At 47.4% G+C, this 20,441-nt stretch overlaps 1 long non-coding RNA gene across 1 annotated transcript in view; it reads left to right on the top strand.

The window, feature by feature from the left end:
- Positions 1-20,441, top strand: part of LOC141094614 (uncharacterized) — a 70,354-nt gene that overhangs the window by 15,476 nt on the left and 34,437 nt on the right. The window contains exon 2 of the long non-coding RNA XR_012233127.1: positions 2,534-2,571. This is a non-coding gene — a long non-coding RNA (uncharacterized lncRNA). The remainder of the gene's footprint in view (positions 1-2,533; positions 2,572-20,441) is intronic.

The following is a 20,441-nucleotide window of genomic DNA, read 5'->3' on the forward strand; positions in this document are numbered from 1 at the left end:
ACTTATTTATTTAAGGTACCTGCACCTGAATTGAGGTGCCTGTTCAATGTTGTTAGTCTGTTCATAAACTCTTGCTTGCCTTGTCAGTCTGTATTACAACTGGATCTGCAAGCACCTGTCATGCCAGTCTGTACATCATCTCAGGGGGCACATGCAGCAGCAGTGCCAATCTGTATTACAGCCAGACCCACCTGCACTTTCCGTGCCAACCTGTGTATCAACAGAACCCACCTGCACCAGATGTGCCAGGCTGTATATATCGGCTGGACCCTCTTGCACTTACTGTGCCAATCTGTATATCAGTCGCACTTGACATGTCAGCTGTACCCGTCTGCACCTACCTGTGCCTGCCTACATCACCTGTTCATGCAATGGGTGATGTAGGCAGAGTCTGGCAATGGGTGTGGGGTTAAAAGTCTTTTTTTGCTCACAAAATGAGAGCTCATCTTTCTCAAAATTGGTTATGCTTCTGATATGCTCTCTAATGTGGACCTTAAGGTCCCTCGTTGTCTTTCCTACATATTAGAAAAAGCCGGTATACCAGCGAAATAAGCATCGGGACACATGTCCTATAGTTTAGAATGATGTGAAGCAGTCAGTATTAGAGATGAGCGACTTTGCCTTTTTTCAGGTCGAGTCGGGTTTCATGAAACCCGACATTCTCAAATGTCGGGTTGAATGAAATCGGCCAATTATTGTGAAAAGTCGAAGGTCGACTGAAACACGAAACCCAGTGCAAGTCAATGGGGAAGAAAAGTCGGCAGTGAGTGGAGGACAGGAAACACACGTACAGTGCCCATTTTAATGCCCAAAACATCAATTCTTATTACTTAAGCTTGTCAACCTTAATTTACTTTATAATAATAGTCAGGCATTGAAAACTGGGGGTTATTTGGCTAAAATTGTGGAGGGGGGGGCTGGCTCCAGATTTTCGTGGGCACAGGGCCAAAGAGTGTCAATGGGCTCCTATAACACATGCCATAATTCATGATCCTCTAATACGGCAGAGAAATAGCGGTATAGTACAATGAAAAATACTTCACTTCTTACATCTCATGACTGATATCCATTTTAAATTCTCCAATAGCTCCAAAAACGGACAGTATATTACTCCATACAGTATTATGGGCACCGCATAGTGCGCTATACAGAGTAATGAGGCCCATATATTTCTCCATACAGAATCATTGGTCCCATATAATGTTTGCAGCGACTCTCAGGTAGCGATCACCCCTTTTGGTGGTGAATTTACAATTGATATAATCTGAGCGATAATTTAACTCACCCAGTACACAATTACACTTGAGTAATAGTGAAGATTTCACACGGCTACTTACGTGTGTTTAATCCCGCTATTAATACTCCATTGGCTGTAATATGTAGGTGGAGTAATCGCGCCTAGAATTCAGAGCAATTAACGCAGGATAATAAATAAATAAATAAATAAATCTTTATTTTTATATAGCGCTAACATATTCCGCAGCGCTTTACAGTTTGCACACATTTTCATCACTGTCCCGGGTGGGGCTCACAATCTATATTCCCTATCAGTATGCTCAATAGTAGCGGCTCTCAGGTAGCATTGACCCCCTTTTGGTGGTGTGAAACACAATTGATACAACCTGTAGCAATCCCAAATGGAACAATAGTGATTTCTACCATATAACATACCAGCCGTTCTAGCACAGGTTTTATATGAGCGCTGCATTGGTGAAAATGTGATTATATCATTCACTAATCATGCAATATAACTATTTGATGAGCGCAGTTATTTGTTATCAGCACTAATAATTATACTCTGCCCTTTTGATCCTCTTTGAATATTGGTGGATTTATTTGACCGTTCATTTTTTGGGGACAGCAGTCATAATCCCATTTATTAATTTTATTTCTCACATCCTTTCATCTATAGAAACTAGTGGGTCACATTATAAATTACTCATGTGACCCAATATACATCCGTATAGAATGTATGTATAATCGTTTTATATTCAACATTTTAATACATTTGGATTAAAACTAAAATTTTAGCTACACAATATTTTTTTCTATATTGTATTCTAAGTCTCTTGGTGGTGTACACCTATGTGTAACTTTGTCCTTTGAGGATGAATTTACTATAAATTCATGAAAAATAGACAAAACACGTGTTATGCTATCCATTTCAAAAGGGTACAATAAGAAAACCATCAGAATGACATTACAGTTAACAATTTAATATCAGAATGATGACCTTCTATGAAAAAAATGAACACCAACTTTTCCATGTCTTATCATGATGCTTCAGGTAATTATTAAAGAGTGCTATCACTTGAAATCCATTTTTGTGCATTTAAATATTAATGGTATTTATTTAGTAGTGATACTATAGTCATACAAGCTCCGCATTAAAATTTGAAGTTAAAATCAGGAAAAAAATTGAGTTTCTATGAGGGTTTTATCTGACCATGTAATAAAGTTAATAGCAATTTGGGAAGGTATTGTATATGCAAATGACTTGACTTAATGAATACATAATGTAATCTTGTTGCAGGTTGAAAATAGACAGGAATACAAAGAATCATCTTTTAGGTTAGTATGCTAAGTTATGGAACGTCAATCAACCATTTGTTTCAGAGGAAGGAATATATTTCAATTAAGAGGTCTTCTGTGTCAGTTTTATAAATGAGCTATTAAATTGAGGTTTTAATTTTAGCTATCTACATTTTCTATTCAACAGAATGGTATCCAAAGGGTTTAACTATTATGGAGTGACAAAAAACGTAGGTATCATAAGTACAGAAAAAGATAAGTAACCTACTATGCTAGTAATAATTCAAAATCTGATTGTCTTTGAGGTGCTGCTATTTAAAAATGGTAAAATGTAAAAAAAAAAGGGATATAAAATGGGTAGTGCACAGTGGTGTTCTGTTAATAGCGACATATCACGTGGCCACTATGACGCACATGAGTTCTATGGACTGAGTGCCTGACGGTAATCTCCACCTAGTATCTCAATTTCAATGGTGTCTGCATGCTTGGGATACAAATATACTTTAATACAATGATATAAAAGGAAACAATTATCTTGGAAGATATATATAAAGCCCAGTGGCGCTTTGACAAACTCCTGGGTTTCTGGCTGGTAAGCTTGGGTGACAGTAACCACCTGCTGTCAGACAAAGTAGAAAAAGATAAAGGTATATTCCAAGCAGCGCTCAGAAATGGGGGGGGGAAGATATGTCCTGCAAGGTTTTGTGGTAATTATACAACAATACTCCTTCTGAGTTTAAAACCCCACTGCGAGAGGATATCCTTAATTTCACAAAAGTGGCAGTGTATATAGGTCAAGATACCACATCACAAAGATTGATGCAAATGCATAAGCATGTAGTTCTATACAACATCCTGAAAAAATGACCAGAATTTAGGTTGTTAGGGAAGCTGGGTGAACTGATCCTAACAGGAAAGCTGGGTGCCTTATGTCCAGGGCCGCCATGTATTTAAACAATACATACACCAGACTACCAGCACATGTGTATAAATGCTGTTAATTAGAGATGAGCGACTTTGCCTTTTTTCGGGTCGAGTCGGGTTTCATGAAACCCGACTTTCTCAAAAGTCGGGTTGAACGAAATCGGCCGATTATCGTGAAAAGTCGAAGGCCGACTGAAACACAAAACCCAATGCAAGTCAAAGGGAAGCAAAGTCGGCAGGGAGTGGAGGACAGTAAACACACCTACAGTGGCCATTTGAATGCCAAAAGCATCAATTTTTATTACTGAAGCTTGTCAACCTTAATTTACTTCCTAATAATAGTTACGCACTGAAAAATGGGGGTTATTTGGCTAAAGTTGTGGGGGGGTAGGGCTGGCTCCAGGTTTTCATGTGCCCTGGGCCAAAGAGCGCCCCTTTAACACATACCACAACTCATGATGCTCCGATCCGGCACAGAAATAGCGGTATAGTACAATGAAAAATACTTCACTTTTTACATCTCATGACTGATATCGATTTTAAATTCTCCAATAGCTCCAAAAACGGACAGTATATTACTCCATACAGTATTATGGCCACCGCATAGTGCGCTATACAGAGTAATGAGGCCCATATATTTCTCCATACAGAATCATTGGTCCCATATAATGTTTGAAACAGTATATGATGAGCTCCACATAATGCTATAGTATATGTTGGTCCCATGGATGAAGCTCCACTGTCTTATGGGCCCAAATAATGCTCCATATATAATGGGCCCCATTTCTAATGCTCCAGTGCATAATGGGCCCTGTAAATGCTGCTCCAGTGTCTGATGTCCACCTTTGGAATGCTCCTGTGTATGGCGGGCCCCATATATCATTCTCCAGAGTATAGTGCTCCCCAAAAAATTGGTGTCCCAACATTGAAAACAATTAAATTAGTGTCCTCGCTAGGGAATTCCTGTACTAGTCTGGACTCCTCGTCGTCCCCATCTTCCATCTCACTGCACTTGGCTGTTTAGGCAGAGGGCGTACAGACGTGATGTCATTGCGCTCTCTGATCAAAAAATCACTGTCAGGACACGCGGAAGACGTCATGGCGGTGGAGCAGGGAGAGGTAAGTATTTCAACTTTGCAAGTGCTGTGATCCTGAGCAAGCAGGGGGGCCCACTCGTTGGCGACGGCACTGGCACAGTGCCCCTCATAGTACGGCGGTGTGTGGCGGTGTCTGACGGCGGGTGGGCCCTCCCACCGGCAGAGACACTTTTGCGTACTATGAGGGGCCCTATGCCAGTGCCGTCGCCCATGAGTATGCCCCCCCACCTGCTCAAGGACCCTGCACTTTCATCTGCACCTTCCTCTTTGTCATCGTGTAAGGTGGTATAGTATGCGGGAAGGGGAACCTGAGTTTCCTCAGGGTCAGATTCAGGCTGTGTAGAGTGCGAGGGGAATGTAGTGGTCTGGATCAATGTACCAGCAGAATCATCTAACAGTGGCTGGGCATCAGTGCACTTGTGGTGTCCCAAGGAATACGGTCGCCACAGTGGCATTACCTTCCTCCTATGAAGTGTGATGTCATGCTTGGGAGCAACGAAGGATCTTTCTAGCAGTTAAACCAACACACAACACATTTCCCACTCCAGGCCAGCAGGGAGACCTCTGAACCTCACTGCTGAGGAGCTGCTGTCTGTGGTCGGGAGGAGGTAAATTAGGGCACTCTGTGCAGGGAAGGGGAAGTGTGTGGACGTGAGAAGGGGAGCTGGAAGATGAGCAGAGTTAAGGCTCACTCCTAGCTGGAGCGCATGGTCCGGATTCCGGTCTCCGAGTTTGTAGGGACACTGACGTTCCTGCAGCAGAAACCGGAGGAAGTAGCAGCTGTAAATGCTCTGTACCCAACTAAGGCTCGGAGGCCCCAGCATCGACGTGTGGGAGCCAGAAGGAAAAGGCTACGGCTGCCTGCCATACGACAAAGTTCCAAAAGAGAGTGAACAGGGGGAACTTCATTGAACTCAGCACTGCGAGTACCTCAGATAAGCGCTAGAACGGAGGCCACACTACCTATCTGCAGAAAGAGAGTTCCAAATTGGTTTCCAGGCTGACCAACTCCTTCTCCATCTGTACTCTGGGTCCTGGACGGCACTTACCAAGTACAGGTAAAGGAACTGCACGACTGTGTCTGTCATCTTTCTCCTGCGCCTGGCACACGGCTCTGCAACTTCCTGCACTGCACACCATCTACCCACTCTTTCATCTGCCCTGCGACTATGGCCCTACCTGTGCAGGACTTCTACATCTTAGCTGCACCACAATATCTGTCCCAGAGAAGCGACACTGCAGCGCTGGTCAATCTAATCAGAAACCATAAGTGGCGTCACGTATCATTCACCTGTAAACGTAATTCACCCCTTTGCATGGATGCCCAGGGCCACAGAACGGGTCACCACCTCCGTGACACATCCCTGTGAGACACCTGCCCGGTACCGATTAACCCCACTGCCCTGGCTGGCCACCCACACTCCATGTCAGATTCATCTTGGACTTGGGAATTCACGATTTGACATGATAACCCAGGCATGGTATGATGGACTAATGTGAAGTGTGGCCTGCTGCATCATTCCCTTTTGGTAGGGGTGAAGGACACAAGAAAAGGGGTTCTTCCTGACCAGGAGCCAGCACTTGATGACTCAGTGCTTGCATTTTTTGAAACTTCAGAAGAGGAGGGCATATTTGCTGGAGCCTGTTTCGGCAATGTAAGCAAAAACCAGTTCCTCATGCTCCGCCTTTAAAAGCGGTTAAACTACTCCCAGAAAAGGTAGCCTTCCAGGCGTTCCGGAGCCAGACCATGACGCAGGCTCAACACCTCCTGCCTTAGCTGCTATTGTGCTTTTGCCACTACCAGCAGATGCACCACCACCATCAGCACCAGCTGGCCCCCCCACGCCCACGTCCGCTGCCTCTTCCATTAAATAGTTTTGCAGAAAATTGCAGAAAATAGACCCAAAATAACATCAGATATATGGCACTGTATCAGAAGTGTAAAGCTCTATTCAGTCAAAGGATAATTGTCAATCTCACTATATATTCCATCAGTCACACAAAGACGCTCACAGGTTCAGTATGGATTAGACAAGAATATAAAAACTAGACAAAGTGTACAGTATTATCAGATAGCAGGTATGTATAGTATAGTTTAAACATTCTAAATCTCCATAGATATTTGAGGAGGCACACACAGACACTCTCAGGCTCAGTATTGGATTACAACACAATCTAAAAAGCTGTAAAACGGTAATTGATCTCAAGAGTACAGCTGTACACAGTGTAGTTGTCATTGTTGTCAATCTCAGTATTTATTTCCACAGTCAGAAAATAACTCTCACTTGGTCAGTTTGGATTAGACTAGAATATAACAAGCAGTAAATGGGTAATGTATCAAAAGCGTAGAGCTGTATACAGTGTTGGGGTAATTTTTAAATGTACATCTAAATTGCAGGAGTAACCCATAGACACTCACACGCTCAGGATGGATCACACCGCAATATAGCAAGAAGATCCGCAAGAAATAATCACACATGTGGGACAATGTTACAGTTGTCAATGATACACTTAGAGTGTTGGTTGGAGGAGGACTTCCTGGCAGAAAGGGTACAGTATCACCAGATAACAGGTATATATAGCATAGTTTAAACATTAACAATGTACGTCTATATATCAGGAGTAGTGTTGAGCCACCCAGCTAGTGTTTTGGTTCGTCGCACAGGAGGCAAGTTCGTCGAATGTTCGTCGAACACCGTCGAACCCCATTGAAAACAATGGCAGGCAAACACAAACACATACAAACACATAGAAAACAATTACAAAACACCTTAAAAGGTGTCCCAAAGCAGACAAAATGCTCAGAAGACAACAATAACATATGGAAAAGGGCAACTACATTTAAAAAAGAGGTGGAGGAGTAAAAGGAGGAGGTGGAGGAGACACAGGTATAGGCTTGTCATGCCCTTATGAAGTCAAGAAAGGCTGGAATAAAAATGTAAAACACAAACAACAAAAAAAAATTTCTGAAATCGAACACGATCATATACCATCGGACTTCCCACCAATAAATTATGCCAACTACCGATCGGGCGGCGTTATTCCCACGAACCTCCAAACAGCGTCCATGAAGGCAAAGTGTTTGGTTTCCGGGGGCAGTATGATTGCAAAGCTGAACCTTAAAGGAATGTCCAAAAGGGCACCACCAGGAGTGGAGCCTGTGGCTTCATTGGACTCCACCCGGGAAACCACAACCATGCCACCTAAAGAAAAGATGCACACATTGAAAGCTTTGTCGATTCTGTGTGTGGTGTGGTATGTCCATTTGTAGTTGTGCTAGCGATTTCTCAGCTTTATTCCGTTAACGACCGAGACTCCGGCATGCCCCCGCGGTATGTGTCAAGCTTACTAGAGGGATACGCGAGGCTCTGGCACGCGAGATCGAGAAATAACAGGTCTATCATAGCCTTACATGTCCGGGGCTGCATGCGCGCTACACTGAAAGGACCAGCTTTTGTCGCTTACAGGTGCAGATAACCCGCTGAACACCGTTAGTGATGGGGATCTGGGATTCCAATTATTCCCTGCGAACGATGATGTCCCAGTAAGTGCAGGTCAACATCACAATTCTCAGAGGCGATGCTGACCCTCAATTAATTTGTGTGTGGAGACAGCGAAAACATTTCTTTGTGAAGAAAGTGTTACTGTATCGCAGTACCGTTGATCCCATCACCGTTACTCATCTCCATCAAATTTTGATCACATGGAAAGATGTAAACATGGTGCTCACTGCCTATCATGATCTGTCACGTAACTTTGGATTGCAAAAGACAGAAGCCACAGGCCGTAGGCGACTCTATGGTATTGGCATGAGAAGGCACATTTAAAAATGTGCGCCGGAATGTCACACGTCTGAGAGTAGGAAAACTTTGAAAGCTGATGATAAACCACCACTGCATGTCATTGTGAGTTGACATTCATAAGAAATGGAAGCCATTGGTCATCTATGGAAACAACAAAAACCCTCACTGTTGCATTGATCCACTCTCGCCTGGATTACTGCAACGCTCTATTAATTGGCCTCCCCGTCACTCGACTATCCCCTCTCCAGTCCATACTCAATGCAGCAGCCAGGATCGTCCATCTGGGTAATCGGTACTCGGACGCGTCCGCTCTTCGACAGTCCTTACATTGGCTGCCCATTCATTATAGGATCCAATTCAAAGTACTTGTTCTCACCCACAAAGCTCTCCACAGTGCGGCACCCCCTTACATCTCTTCTCTCATTTCTGTCTATCGGCCTAGCCGATCGCTGCGCTCTGCAAACGACTTTCGACTAACCTCTGCACTAATCCGTACCTCCCACTCCCGACTCCAAGACTTCTCCCGTGCTGCTCCTATCCTCTGGAATGCTCTACCCCAAGAAATCAGGACTATCCACAATTTGCATAGTTTTAGGCGCTCCCTCAAAACACACCTGTTCAGAGCGGCCTATCACATTCACTAATCAAAGTCATTCTCTGTGTAAGTGTGCGTGCGTAGCCCATTCACTATCTCCATCCATCCTTCACTCCTGCAAGATGGCTGGACCTTCATTGTAAATACACCATTGTAAATACACACCTGTACTCTGTATCTCCCTCACCTCATTGTAGATTGTACGCTCTCACGAGCAGGGTCGTCTTATTTCGTCTTATTTTGCTTTAATTATTGTATTGTTAGCGTTGTTACTTATGACTTGTGTTTTGAAACTGTTAAACTGTAAAGCGCTGCGGAATATGTTGGCGCTATATAAATAAAGATTATTATTATTATTATTATTATTATTATTATCTGAAGCTAGAGCTCGGCCAGCGGGACAGGGCATAGCTACGTCTTAACCATCATCTATCAGTTCAACAATTTTGTAGTGGCAGTCCCAGTGAAGGATTTGACAGCCCAGACTACACAGCGGAGGAGCAGGGAGAGGTAAACATTGCAAATGCTGTGGCCCTGCCCAAGCAAAGGGGCCACACTCGTGGGCGTCAGTACTGGCACTGGGCCCCTCATAGTACGGTGGTGTGTCTGACGCGGGTGTGCACCTCCACCGTCAGAGACACTTGATTGCACTCTAAGGGACCCTGTGCCAGTGCCCGCACCCAAGAGTCGGCCACCCACCTGTCCAGGGCAACGGCACTAGAATGTTTACATGTGCTAGGTGGTGACCCCCCCATGGGGGGGAGGCAGCCCAGTTAGGGAGGTTTACAAAATGGCATATGTTGATGTGGGACATTCAGCTGCTGCTAAAGGCAAAATTTTTAAAGTCCGAAGAACAGGAAGACCAAAGCAAGCCATTTTTCTGGCAACCTATGTGTCATCAGGGTAAGGTAGGACAAAATCCTTGGAAACCCATGCATGGTTCATTTTAATGAAGGTTAGATCATCCACGTTTTGGGTCGACAGATGGGTCCTTTTTTCTGTCAGGATTGATCCAGCTGCACTGAAGACTCTTTCCGATAGCACACTTGCAGCTGGGCAAGCGAGCTCCTGTAAGGCATATTGTGCCAATTCAGGCCAGGTGTCTAGTTTAGCGGGCCAATAGTCAAAAGGGAATGACCTGTGAGGGAGAACATCGATATGGGACGAGAAGTAGTTTGTAACCATAGTTGACAACTGCTGTCTCTTGTCACTTTTAATCTATGCAGTATTACCAGTCGTGTGAGCGGGACTTGAAAAATCAGTCCACAACATGGTCATGAAACCCCTGTCTCTAATGCCACTTCTGATGTGTGCACCACGAACACCTCTTCCAAGCTGCCCCCGGCCCCTACCACTCGTGTGAGAACCATCACCTCTGCTGTGTGCTGGGAATGCCTCAACCAACCGGTTTACCAGAGTTGCTTGTTTGTTAGCCAATATTAGGTCAAGGTTCTCCTGTGGCATTATGTTTTGGAACTTGCCTTTATAGCATGGATCCAGGATGCTGGCCAACCAGTAGTCATCATCGTTCATCATTTTGGCAATGCGGGGTCCCTTTTTAGGATCTGCAAGGCATAATCTGACATGTGGGCCAATGTTCCCGGTGTCAATGATGCACTGCGAGTGCTGGGTGGAGGAGCACTTTCTGGCAAATCCACATCCCTCCAGTCATGCACAAACCCTGTACCAGACTTTGCCATGCCAACATTTTCTCTTGCCCCACGAGAAGCATCCTCCTCCCCTAAATAATCATTCCCATCATCATCCTCCTCCTCTTCCTCTTCTTCCTCCACCTCGTCCAGGAGAGGTCCCGGATCAGACAATGGCTGACTGTCATCAAGGCTTCCCTCCTCCTCTTCCTCCTCATCAACCTCGGCTGCAGATGCCTTCTCCTTAATGTGCGTCAAAGTTTGCATGAGCAGACGCATAAGTATGATGCTCATGCTTATGATGGCATCGTCTGCGCTTACCAGCCATGTGCATTCCTCAAAACACTGTAGGACTTTACAGAGGTCTTTCAGCTTCGACCACTGCACACCTGTCAACTTCATGTCTGCCCTCAAAGTCCCTGCCTGTGTATCCTCCCACAAATGCATTATGGCCTGCCTCTGTTCGCACAGCCGCTGAACCATGTGCAGGGTGGAGTTCCACCTTGTTGCAACATTGATATTTAGGCGGTGCTTGGGAAGGTGAAGCAATCGCTGCAGCTTCTGCATACGTACCGTCGACCAGCGGATGTGCGAGCACAGTCTTTGAACCTTATGGAGCAGGCCTGATAACTCCGGAAAATTATTGAGGAAGCACTGCACCACCAGGTTCAAGTTGTGAGCCAAGCAAGGTATGTGTCTGAGGTTTGAAAGGGCTATGCCTGTCACAAAATTCCGGCCGTTATCACTAACTACCTTGCTTGCCTCTAGATGAAGACTGCCCAGCCATGACTCAGTTTGTCGCTGAAAGTAGTCGGCCAGTACCTCCACGGTGTGTCTGTCGACCAAACACATCATCTTCAACACAGCCTGCTGACGCTTTCCACTAGCTGATCGATAGGGGGACACCTCGTGTGCAACACTGGCAGCTGCGGATGGAGTGCTCGTGCGACAGCGCTCTGTGGATGAGCTTTCGCTTCTGGAGGAGGAGGAGGGTCGAACGCCTACACCCAACTGTTTCCTATACCATGGGCTAGGCAGCACTGTCCCACCACCGCTGTCCCCTGTGGACCCGGCATCCACCACATTAACCCAGTGTGCAGTGATGGACACGTAACGGCCCTGGCCATGCCTAATGGACCATGCATCAGTTGTGAGGTGCACCTTCCCACTCACTGATTGCTTGAGTGCATGGACAATATGGTCTTTCACATGAAGGTGGAGGGCTGGGATGGCTTTGCGAGAAGAGAAGTGGCGACTGGGTAGGTTATAGCATGGTGCTGCGCAGGCCATGAGTTCGCGGAAAGCTGCACTTTCAACCAAGCGATAGGGCATCATCGCTAACGAGATTAGTTTGGCAATGTGGGCGTTCAAACCCAGTGTACGCAGATGAGAGGATGAGTACTTTCTTGTCCTACTCATAGTCTCTGGTAGGGTGAGCTGGACTTGAGAGCTGCATATGGTGGAACTAGCGGTGGACATGGCAGACTGAAAGAGGGTTGATGATGGTGATGGAGTTGGTGTTCTTTCTGATGGCCTAGATTCAGTCTTTCGTTGATATAACATTGTGATTCCCTGACTGCTCTAGCCTTGCAACGACACCTCAACATTTGCTGCTGCTGGTGGTGTGCTAACCGGTGGGCTTACAGTGGGGGAAAAAATGTAGCTTTGCTGACTACCTTCTTTGGGAGCAGTTGCACATGTGTTATGTGAGGTTTGGTAGTCCGTCCACGCTTGCAAGTGCATGGTGGTTAAATGTCTAAGCATGCAACTGGTATTCAAATTTCTCAGATTTTTCCCTCGGCTAAAGGTCTTTGCGCACTTCTTACAGATAACCATTGCCTGATCATTAGGATTTTGTTCAAAAAAGTGCCACACTGCACTCTTCCTACTATGGAAGACATTTTGAGGACTTGCAAGCTGTGCTATTTTGACCATCTGGCCAAGCTGTCCTGCAACTCTTTTGGTTTTTGTAACCCGTTTTTGGACTGCTCCGGGCCTGCCAGATAACAGCTGTTGTGATGTCGATGCCTGCTGCGGATGCTCCTCCTCTTCTGAGCTATTGGCAGCGGCACCCTCTTCCCCCAATGGATGCCAATCTGGGTCAACAACCGTATAGTATGCGGGAAGGGGCAGCTGTGTTTCATCAGGGTCAGATTCTGGCTCAGTACACTGCGAGGACAATGTAGGGCTCTGAGTGAATGTACCAGCAGATAAATCTAGCAGTGGTTGTGTATCAGTGCACTCCATGTCAGATTCATCTTCGCCTGCGTAATTCACGATTTGACTTGATAACCCAGGCATGGTATGTGAAAACAGCTCCATGGAGTAATCTGTAGTGTGGCCTGACGTATCCTTCAATTTTGGTTGGGGTGAAGGACACAAGGAAAGGTGTGGTTCATGACCATGAGCCACCAATGACCACTCAGTGCTTTTATTTTTTAAAACTTCAGAAGAGGAGGCGATAGAGCTGAAGGCTGAGTCAGCAATGTAAGCGGTTTACCTACTCACAGAAAAGGGAGCCTTCGAGGCCTTGTGGAGCCAGACGATGACTCAGGCTCAACACCTCCTGCATTTGGTGCAATTTTGCTTTTGCCACTACCAGCAGATCGACCACCAACACCATCATTACCAGCTGGCAACCCCCGCCCACTTCCACAGACCCTTCCACCACACTTCCTCATTTTTGGGGAAAATGTACTCAAAATACCACCAACTATATGGTACTGTAAAACAAGGTACAAGGTGTATATAGTAGTGGGGAGTATTTGAATCTCTCTACAGACTTCAGGACACAGTTGGTTGTATTCTGTCAGGCCCTGTGTATATTACACCTCAAAGTAACAGGCTGATTCTGGATGGTGTAACAAAGGTGTATAGAGGACTAGGGAGAAATGGAATGTCTCTACAGACTTCAGGACACAGTTGTATTCTTTCAGGCCCTGTGTATTTTACACCTCAAAGTAACAGGCTGATTCTGGATGGTGTAAAAAAGGTATAGAGGACTGGGGAGAAATGGAATCTCTATACAGACTTCAGGACACAGTTGGATTCTGTCAGGCCCTGGGTATATTACACCTCAAATTAACAGGCTGATTCTGGATGGTGTAAAAGATGTTTATAGAGGACTGGGGAGAAATGGAATCTCTCTACAAACTTCAGGACACAGTTGGATTCTGTCAGGCCCTGGGTATATTATACCTCAAATTAACAGGCTGATTCTGGATGGTGTAAAAGAGGTGTATAGAGGACTGGGGAGAAATGGAATCTCTCTACAGACTTCAGGACACAGTTGGATTCTGTCAGGCCCTATGTATATTACACCGCAATGTAACAGGCAGAAATTGCCTAATGTATGACAAACTACAAGGTATATAGAATTGGGCAGAATTGGAATCTCCCTAGAGTATAAGTCTGTACGAACGGACAAACTCCTCGGCTTTTTCTTACAGAGTCACACCCAGGTAGCTTCAATTTGGCCGTGATACCAGCCGCTACATGTTACTGTGTGAGGAGCGTACACCGCTGTACGGTGTGTGTATGTAAAATTGTCAAGCTCCATGTTTTTGCATACGGACTGACACACGCTGTCTCTCTCTAGTTTTGAATGTAATCAAACAGCAGATATACGAAACTGTTTGAAAAACGGACAAAACTCTAAGGTGTAGGTCTGTAAGAATGGACAAACTCCTCGGCTTTTCCTTACAGAGTCACACACAGCTTCAATTTGGCCGTGATAACAGCCGGTACATGGTACTGTGTGAGGAGCGTACACCGCTGTACGGTGTGTGAAAAAATGAACGCTCAGTACCTCACCAGTACAAAACAATTAAATTTGGATTGCTTTTAAAAAAGCAGTTTGGATACCAGTGTGCACACAGCAATGCAGGTAGCCTTAAAAGGCAGCCTAATCACCACCAGCGCTGCTGCACAAAAGCAAAAATCTTCACCTTTCACTGCACACTAACTACAGTGAAAAGCGCTATCAGCAGAAGCATTTTTTTTCTTTTGGCCTTCCTAACGCTCTCCCTACAGAATCAGCAGCAGCAGCTCTCCCTATTGTGAGATCAGCATAAGTAACATGGCGGTCGGCGTGCACGCCCTTTTATAGCCCCTGTGACGCCACACAAAGCAAGCCAATCACTTGCATGCCCTTCTCAAAGATGGTGGTGACCGCTGCCTATGTCATCACGTTGCCCACAGTGTCCGTTCTTCCTGATTGGCTGAAAAAGGGCGCTAAATCATCTTTTGAAACGTGACTTTGGCGCGATGGTCGCCGACCTCGTGGCCGACCTCACGCTAAGGTCGGGTTTCGTTTCATGAAACCCGACTTTGGCGAAAGTCGACGACTTTTGAATTTTTTCGACCTGTTTCGCTCAACTCTACTGTTAAATGAAAATAAAAGCTCAAACTGTTACCTTGAATTTTAGGGGTCAGTGGCTGGAAATTTGTGTGCACTAAACTTGCTGTCACTTTAAAAGCTGGAAGCACGATGTCCTCACATATACACAAACCAGGGGAAGAGTCCTGAGGAGATCATTTGCATATTCCCAGTGCCTTCTGGGTGTTACGGAGTGTGGTACTGATGGCAAAAATAAAGAGAGCAACACGGAGTGGACCCTCTGGGTCATGGCTCCAGAGCCCCTGCGGACGGGCTGGACCAGGTGGAGCCACCCCCTATACAGGGAGTGTTAGGGGCAGGCCCACAAGGGATGGAACCGTGACAGCCGGAGCCAAAGGGATGACTGGGTGAGCACCAGGGGAACTAGGGTGGAGAGTCAGCGGAGCAGCGGTACGGGAGAACAGTGGTAGGAGCCAGAAGGACGCAGAGACTTGGAGGGTTCAAAGCAGGTAGGGGCTGGAGGCTGCAAGAGAGAGAGAGTAAGAGAGGGCACGGACAAGGAGTTCACAGGGGCGCAGCACACTGGGAAGATGGCAAGGTAAACAGGCCAGCCAGAGGAGCTATCCCAGAGAGAGAACAGCAGAAGAAACCTAACTAAACGGTGCTAGGAGATGCAGCGCCGCAGGGCCTGAGAGCATACAGAGCGCTGGCCAAAAGGACAGCAGACCGGGAACGATTCACAGGCGTCTTACCTGGGGAGACGCCTGCCAGAAATAGGCGATGGGCGCCGCCATGTTGGGGGCGGAGCCACCACGTCACATGGCGCCGTCAGAGCTCCGGCCAGAGGAGCGTGGGAGTGACGTCGAGGAGGCCGGAGGTCAGCAGCGGGGACGCGCCGGGGAGCGGGTGCACGCCGGGAGGTGCGCACAGGACCCTGCAGGTGAGTATCAGCGGCGGCCGTGACAGTACCCCTCCCTCTACTCTCTCCTCTCCTAAGGTTGTCGAGAAATCGTTTCATGATCCGAGGAGCATTAATGTTTTCTCGAGGTTCCCAGGACCTCTCCTCAGGGCCAAAACCCTTCCAATCGACCAAAAACAACGTTCGACCTCTATCAGTCTTAGTGGCGAGTATATCTTTAACCTCAAAGGTATTATCAGAACTGCTGGGTTGGAAATTTTGCGAAGCGGTTGAGTGGTAGTGATTAAATACCGCAGGCTTGAGGAGGGATACATGAAAAACATTGGGAATTCTTAGTGAGGCAGGCAATTTTAATTTGTAGGCCACGTCATTGACGCGCCTTAGAATCTCAAAAGGACCGATGAAACGTGGACCCAACTTATAGGAAGGAACCTTTAGTCTGATATGCCATGAGGAAAGCCAGACCATCTCCCCAGGGGAGTACAGAGGAGCATCTAAACGTCTCTTATCGGCGTATTCCTTCATTTTGCGACTGGCTCTCTCAAGGGCCTCCCTGGTGTCCCTCCAAATCTTCTGGGAGAAATCTATCGACACAGCATCCACCGCCGGTACACCCGAGGTGGGGGAAACGGGATGGGGAATGCCGGGATGTTGACCAAAAACCACAAAAAAGGGGGACTTGGTAGAGGCTTCACTGGGGTGATTATTGTACGCGAATTCAGCCCATGGAAGAAGAGAAACCCAGTCATCTTGGTGCGCGTTAGAAAAATGCCGAAGGTACGAAGTCAGGACTTGATTGACCCGTTCCACTTGTCCATTAGACTGGGGATGATAGGCCAATGAAAAATCCAGAGTTATCTTCATCAATCCGCAGAGAGCTCGCCAGAATCGAGAGGTGAATTGGACTCCTCTGTCCGAGACAACGTGCTGAGGAAAGCCATGGAGACGGAAGACGTGGAGCAAGAAAATCTTCGCCAACTCGGGGGCAGAAGGCAGACCAGACAAGGGAACAAAGTGAGCCATTTTTGAAAACCGATCCACGACCACTAAGATAACCGAACACCTCGAGGACTCTGGCAGATCAGTGATGAAGTCCATAGCTATGTGGGTCCAAGGAGTCGTGGGTACGGGTAATGAGTGTAGGAGCCCATAAGGTCGGGATCGAGGAACCTTGTTCCTGGCACACGAAGGACAGGAAGTGATGAAGTCCAGGACGTCTTGGCGAAGCGATGGCCACCAATAATGTCGAGAGACGAGATAGAGAATCTTCCTTATTTCAGCGTGTCCAGAAAATTTAGATGAGTGCCCCCAGTGTAAGACCCTAGCCTTGTCCCTACCCGGAACGAAGGTCTTACCGGGTGGTGGAGAAAGTACGCTTAGGGGAGCCACAGTGATAATCTTAGCTGGATTGATGATGTGTGCTGGGTCATCTTCACTGTCCACAGGCGAAAAGGACCGAGACAGGGCGTCAGCCTTGACGTTCTTATTCCCTGGCCGGAAGTGGAGCTGAAAATCAAAGCGCCCGAAGAACAAGGACCATCTAGCTTGACGCGGGTTGAGCCTTTGGGCGGTCTGAACATAAGCCAAATTCTTATGATCCGTGAATATGGTAAATGGATGGACAGCTCCTTCAAGAAGATGGCTCCACTCTTCAAGGGCGAGTTTAATGGCCAGTAGTTCTCTGTCTCCGATAGCGTAATTACATTCTGGGGCTGAGAAAACCTTGGAGAAGAACCCACATGTGACCACGCGTCCAGAGGAGGTTTTTTGTAGAAGAACGGCTTCTGCACCCACAGACGAGGCATCAACCTCCAGAAAAAATGGCCTACTGGCATCTGGACGGTGGAGTACTGAGGCTTTAGCGAATTCCTGCTTTAAATCTTTAAAAGCGGCTTCAGCCTCCCGCGGCAAGGAGTGGAGATTAACCCCTTTGCGGGTGAGAGCAGAGATAGGCTTGACTAGGGAGGAAAAATGCGGAATGAATTGCCTGTAAAAATTGGCGAAGCCCAAAAAACGCTGGATTGCCTTCACTCCTTGGGGACGTGGCCACTTGAGAACGGCAGAGACCTTTTCAGGATCCATCTCCAAGCCAGTGCTCGAAACGATGTAGCCAAGGAACGGTAGCGAGGACTGCTCAAAGAGGCACTTCTCCAACTTAGCGAACAGGTAATTCTCCCTGAGACGATGTAGAATCTGACGGACATCTCGGCGGTGGGTAGACAAGTCGGGAGAGAAAATCAAGATGTCGTCCAGATAGACCACTACACAGACATAGAGGAGATCTCGAAAGATGTCGTTGATGAGTTCTTGGAAAACTGCAGGAGCATTGCAGAGTCCAAATGGCATCACTAAGTACTCGTAATGCCCGTCCCGTGTGTTGAATGCGGTCTTCCATTCATCCCCGGACCGTATACGAACTAGATTGTAGGCTCCTCGCAGATCCAGCTTGGTGAAGACTCGTGCTCCTCTCAGGCGATCGAAGAGTTCAGGAATCAATTGAAGCGGGTACTTGTTTTTTGCCGTGATGCGGTTAAGGCCCCAATAATCAATACACGGACGAAGAGTCCCGTCTTTCTTTTTCACAAAAAAGAAGCCTGCACCAGCAGGCGAGGACGATTTTCGAATGAAGCCTTTGGCTAGTTTCTCTTGGATGTACTCTGACATAGCCTGCGTCTCGGCTAAAGAGAGAGGAAAAATTCTGCCGCGGGGAGGAGTGGCACCAGGAATGAGCTCGATAGGGCAGTCATACGGTCGGTGAGGTGGAAGAACTTCAGCCTCTTTTTTGTCGAAGACATCCGCGTAGACCCGATATGTGGGCGGCAAACTAGAGGGACCAGGGAGGAGACGGGGAACACCTACGGGATGCACCGGCTGCAGACACCGAGGCCGACAAGAGTCCCCCCAGCACAAAACATTGCCATTACGCCAATCTAAAGTGGGTTCATGGAGTCGCAACCAGGGAAGACCAAGGAGAATAGGATGAGAGATACCGGCTAAAACAAAAAAGAGATTTTCTCCTTGTGCAAGGCGCCAATCTGAAGCTCGACCTCGTGCGTAACTAACTTGATGGTCTCTTGCAAGGGATTACCGTCTACGGATGCAAGGACTTGGGGATTCTCAAGGGCATTCACCGGGACCGAAAATTTGGAAACTACATCGAGTCTAATAAAATTCCCAGCGGCGCCAGAGACCACGTAGGCTGCCAAGGAGACCTGCTTGCCACCTACATGCAATAGGACAGATAGAGAAAGGGGTTGAGAGGAATCATGCACACCTAGGGAGGCCTGTCTTACCTGACCTAGGCGGAGAAGTTTTCCGGACGATCCGGGCAGGCACGGAGCAAATGAGACCCGCTACCGCAATAGAAACATAAGCCGTGAGAACTTCTCTCCTTGCATCGTTGCTCGGAGAGTTTCAAGCGATCTACTTGCATAGGCTCGGGTCCAGACGCAGAGGGAAAAGCCCTAGACCGAGGACTGGGTGGTCGGCGAGGAGATGGCAGCGGGCGCGCGAGTCTTCTTTCACGAGCTCGTTCCTGGAACCGCAGATCAATTCGGGTTGCCAACGAGATTAGATCCTCAAGAGCCGTGGGGGTGTCGCGGCCTGCCAACTCGTCCTTTATCCGACCCGAAAGCCCCCTCCAAAAAGCTCCTACCAAAGCCTCATTGTTCCAACCCAAATCGGACGACAGAGTCCGGAATTGGATGGCATACTGCCCCACGGTTAGGGACCCTTGACATAAACTGAACAGAGATTCGGTGGTGGAGGCGAGACGACCTGGCTCGTCGAATACGCGACGAAAAGTGTCCAAAAAATTTGACAAATGGGCAACCAGGGGGTCATCACGCTCCCAGAGGGGGTTTACCTATGCCAAAGCGACCCCCTCGAGGTGGAAGATTATGAAGGCCACTCTAGAGCGATCCGTGGGGTATGCTTGGGGCTGCAACTTGAAGTGGAGGCGACACTGGTTCAGGAAACCTCGGCATAGTTTTGCGTCACCGTTATAGCGGGGTGGTTTGGCCAACCGTGGAAGGGGATGAGGACCAGTAACTGGAGGAGGAGCAGCTGTGGCTGCCTGGAGCTCAAGTAAGCGGCCATCAACTGAAGCCATGTAACTGAGTATGTGACTTTGTGCATCCCGCTGCTGCGCTAACTCTTGCTGTAAGCCAGCCAGCTGGGCCGCATTACCAGGATCGGAGGTTTGGAGAGCGGAGAGACGCACGTCCATCGATTTCATGAAGGACATTATGCGCGTTTGATTCTCGCGTAAAAAAAGTAACTCCTTCTGAGTAGCCGTGACTCCAGCGGGGTCCATGGCCTGTGAATCTGTTACGGAGTGTGGTACGGATGGCAAAACTAAAGAGAGCAACACGGAGTGGACCCTCTGGGTCACGGCTCCAGAGCCCCTGCGGACGATCTGGACCAGGTGGAGCCACCCCCTATACAGGGAGTGTTAGGGGCAGGCCCACAAGGGATGGAACCGTGACAGCTGGAGCCAAAGGGACGACTGGGTGAGCACCAGGGGAACTAGGGTGGAGAGTCAGCGGAGCAGCGGTACGGGAGAACAGTGGTAGGAGCCAGAA

Source organism: Dendrobates tinctorius, unplaced genomic scaffold (assembly GCF_039654945.1).
Source record: "Dendrobates tinctorius isolate UK_male_01 unplaced genomic scaffold, ASM3965494v1 ptg000064l, whole genome shotgun sequence".
Taxonomy (NCBI): Eukaryota; Metazoa; Chordata; class Amphibia; order Anura; family Dendrobatidae; genus Dendrobates; species Dendrobates tinctorius.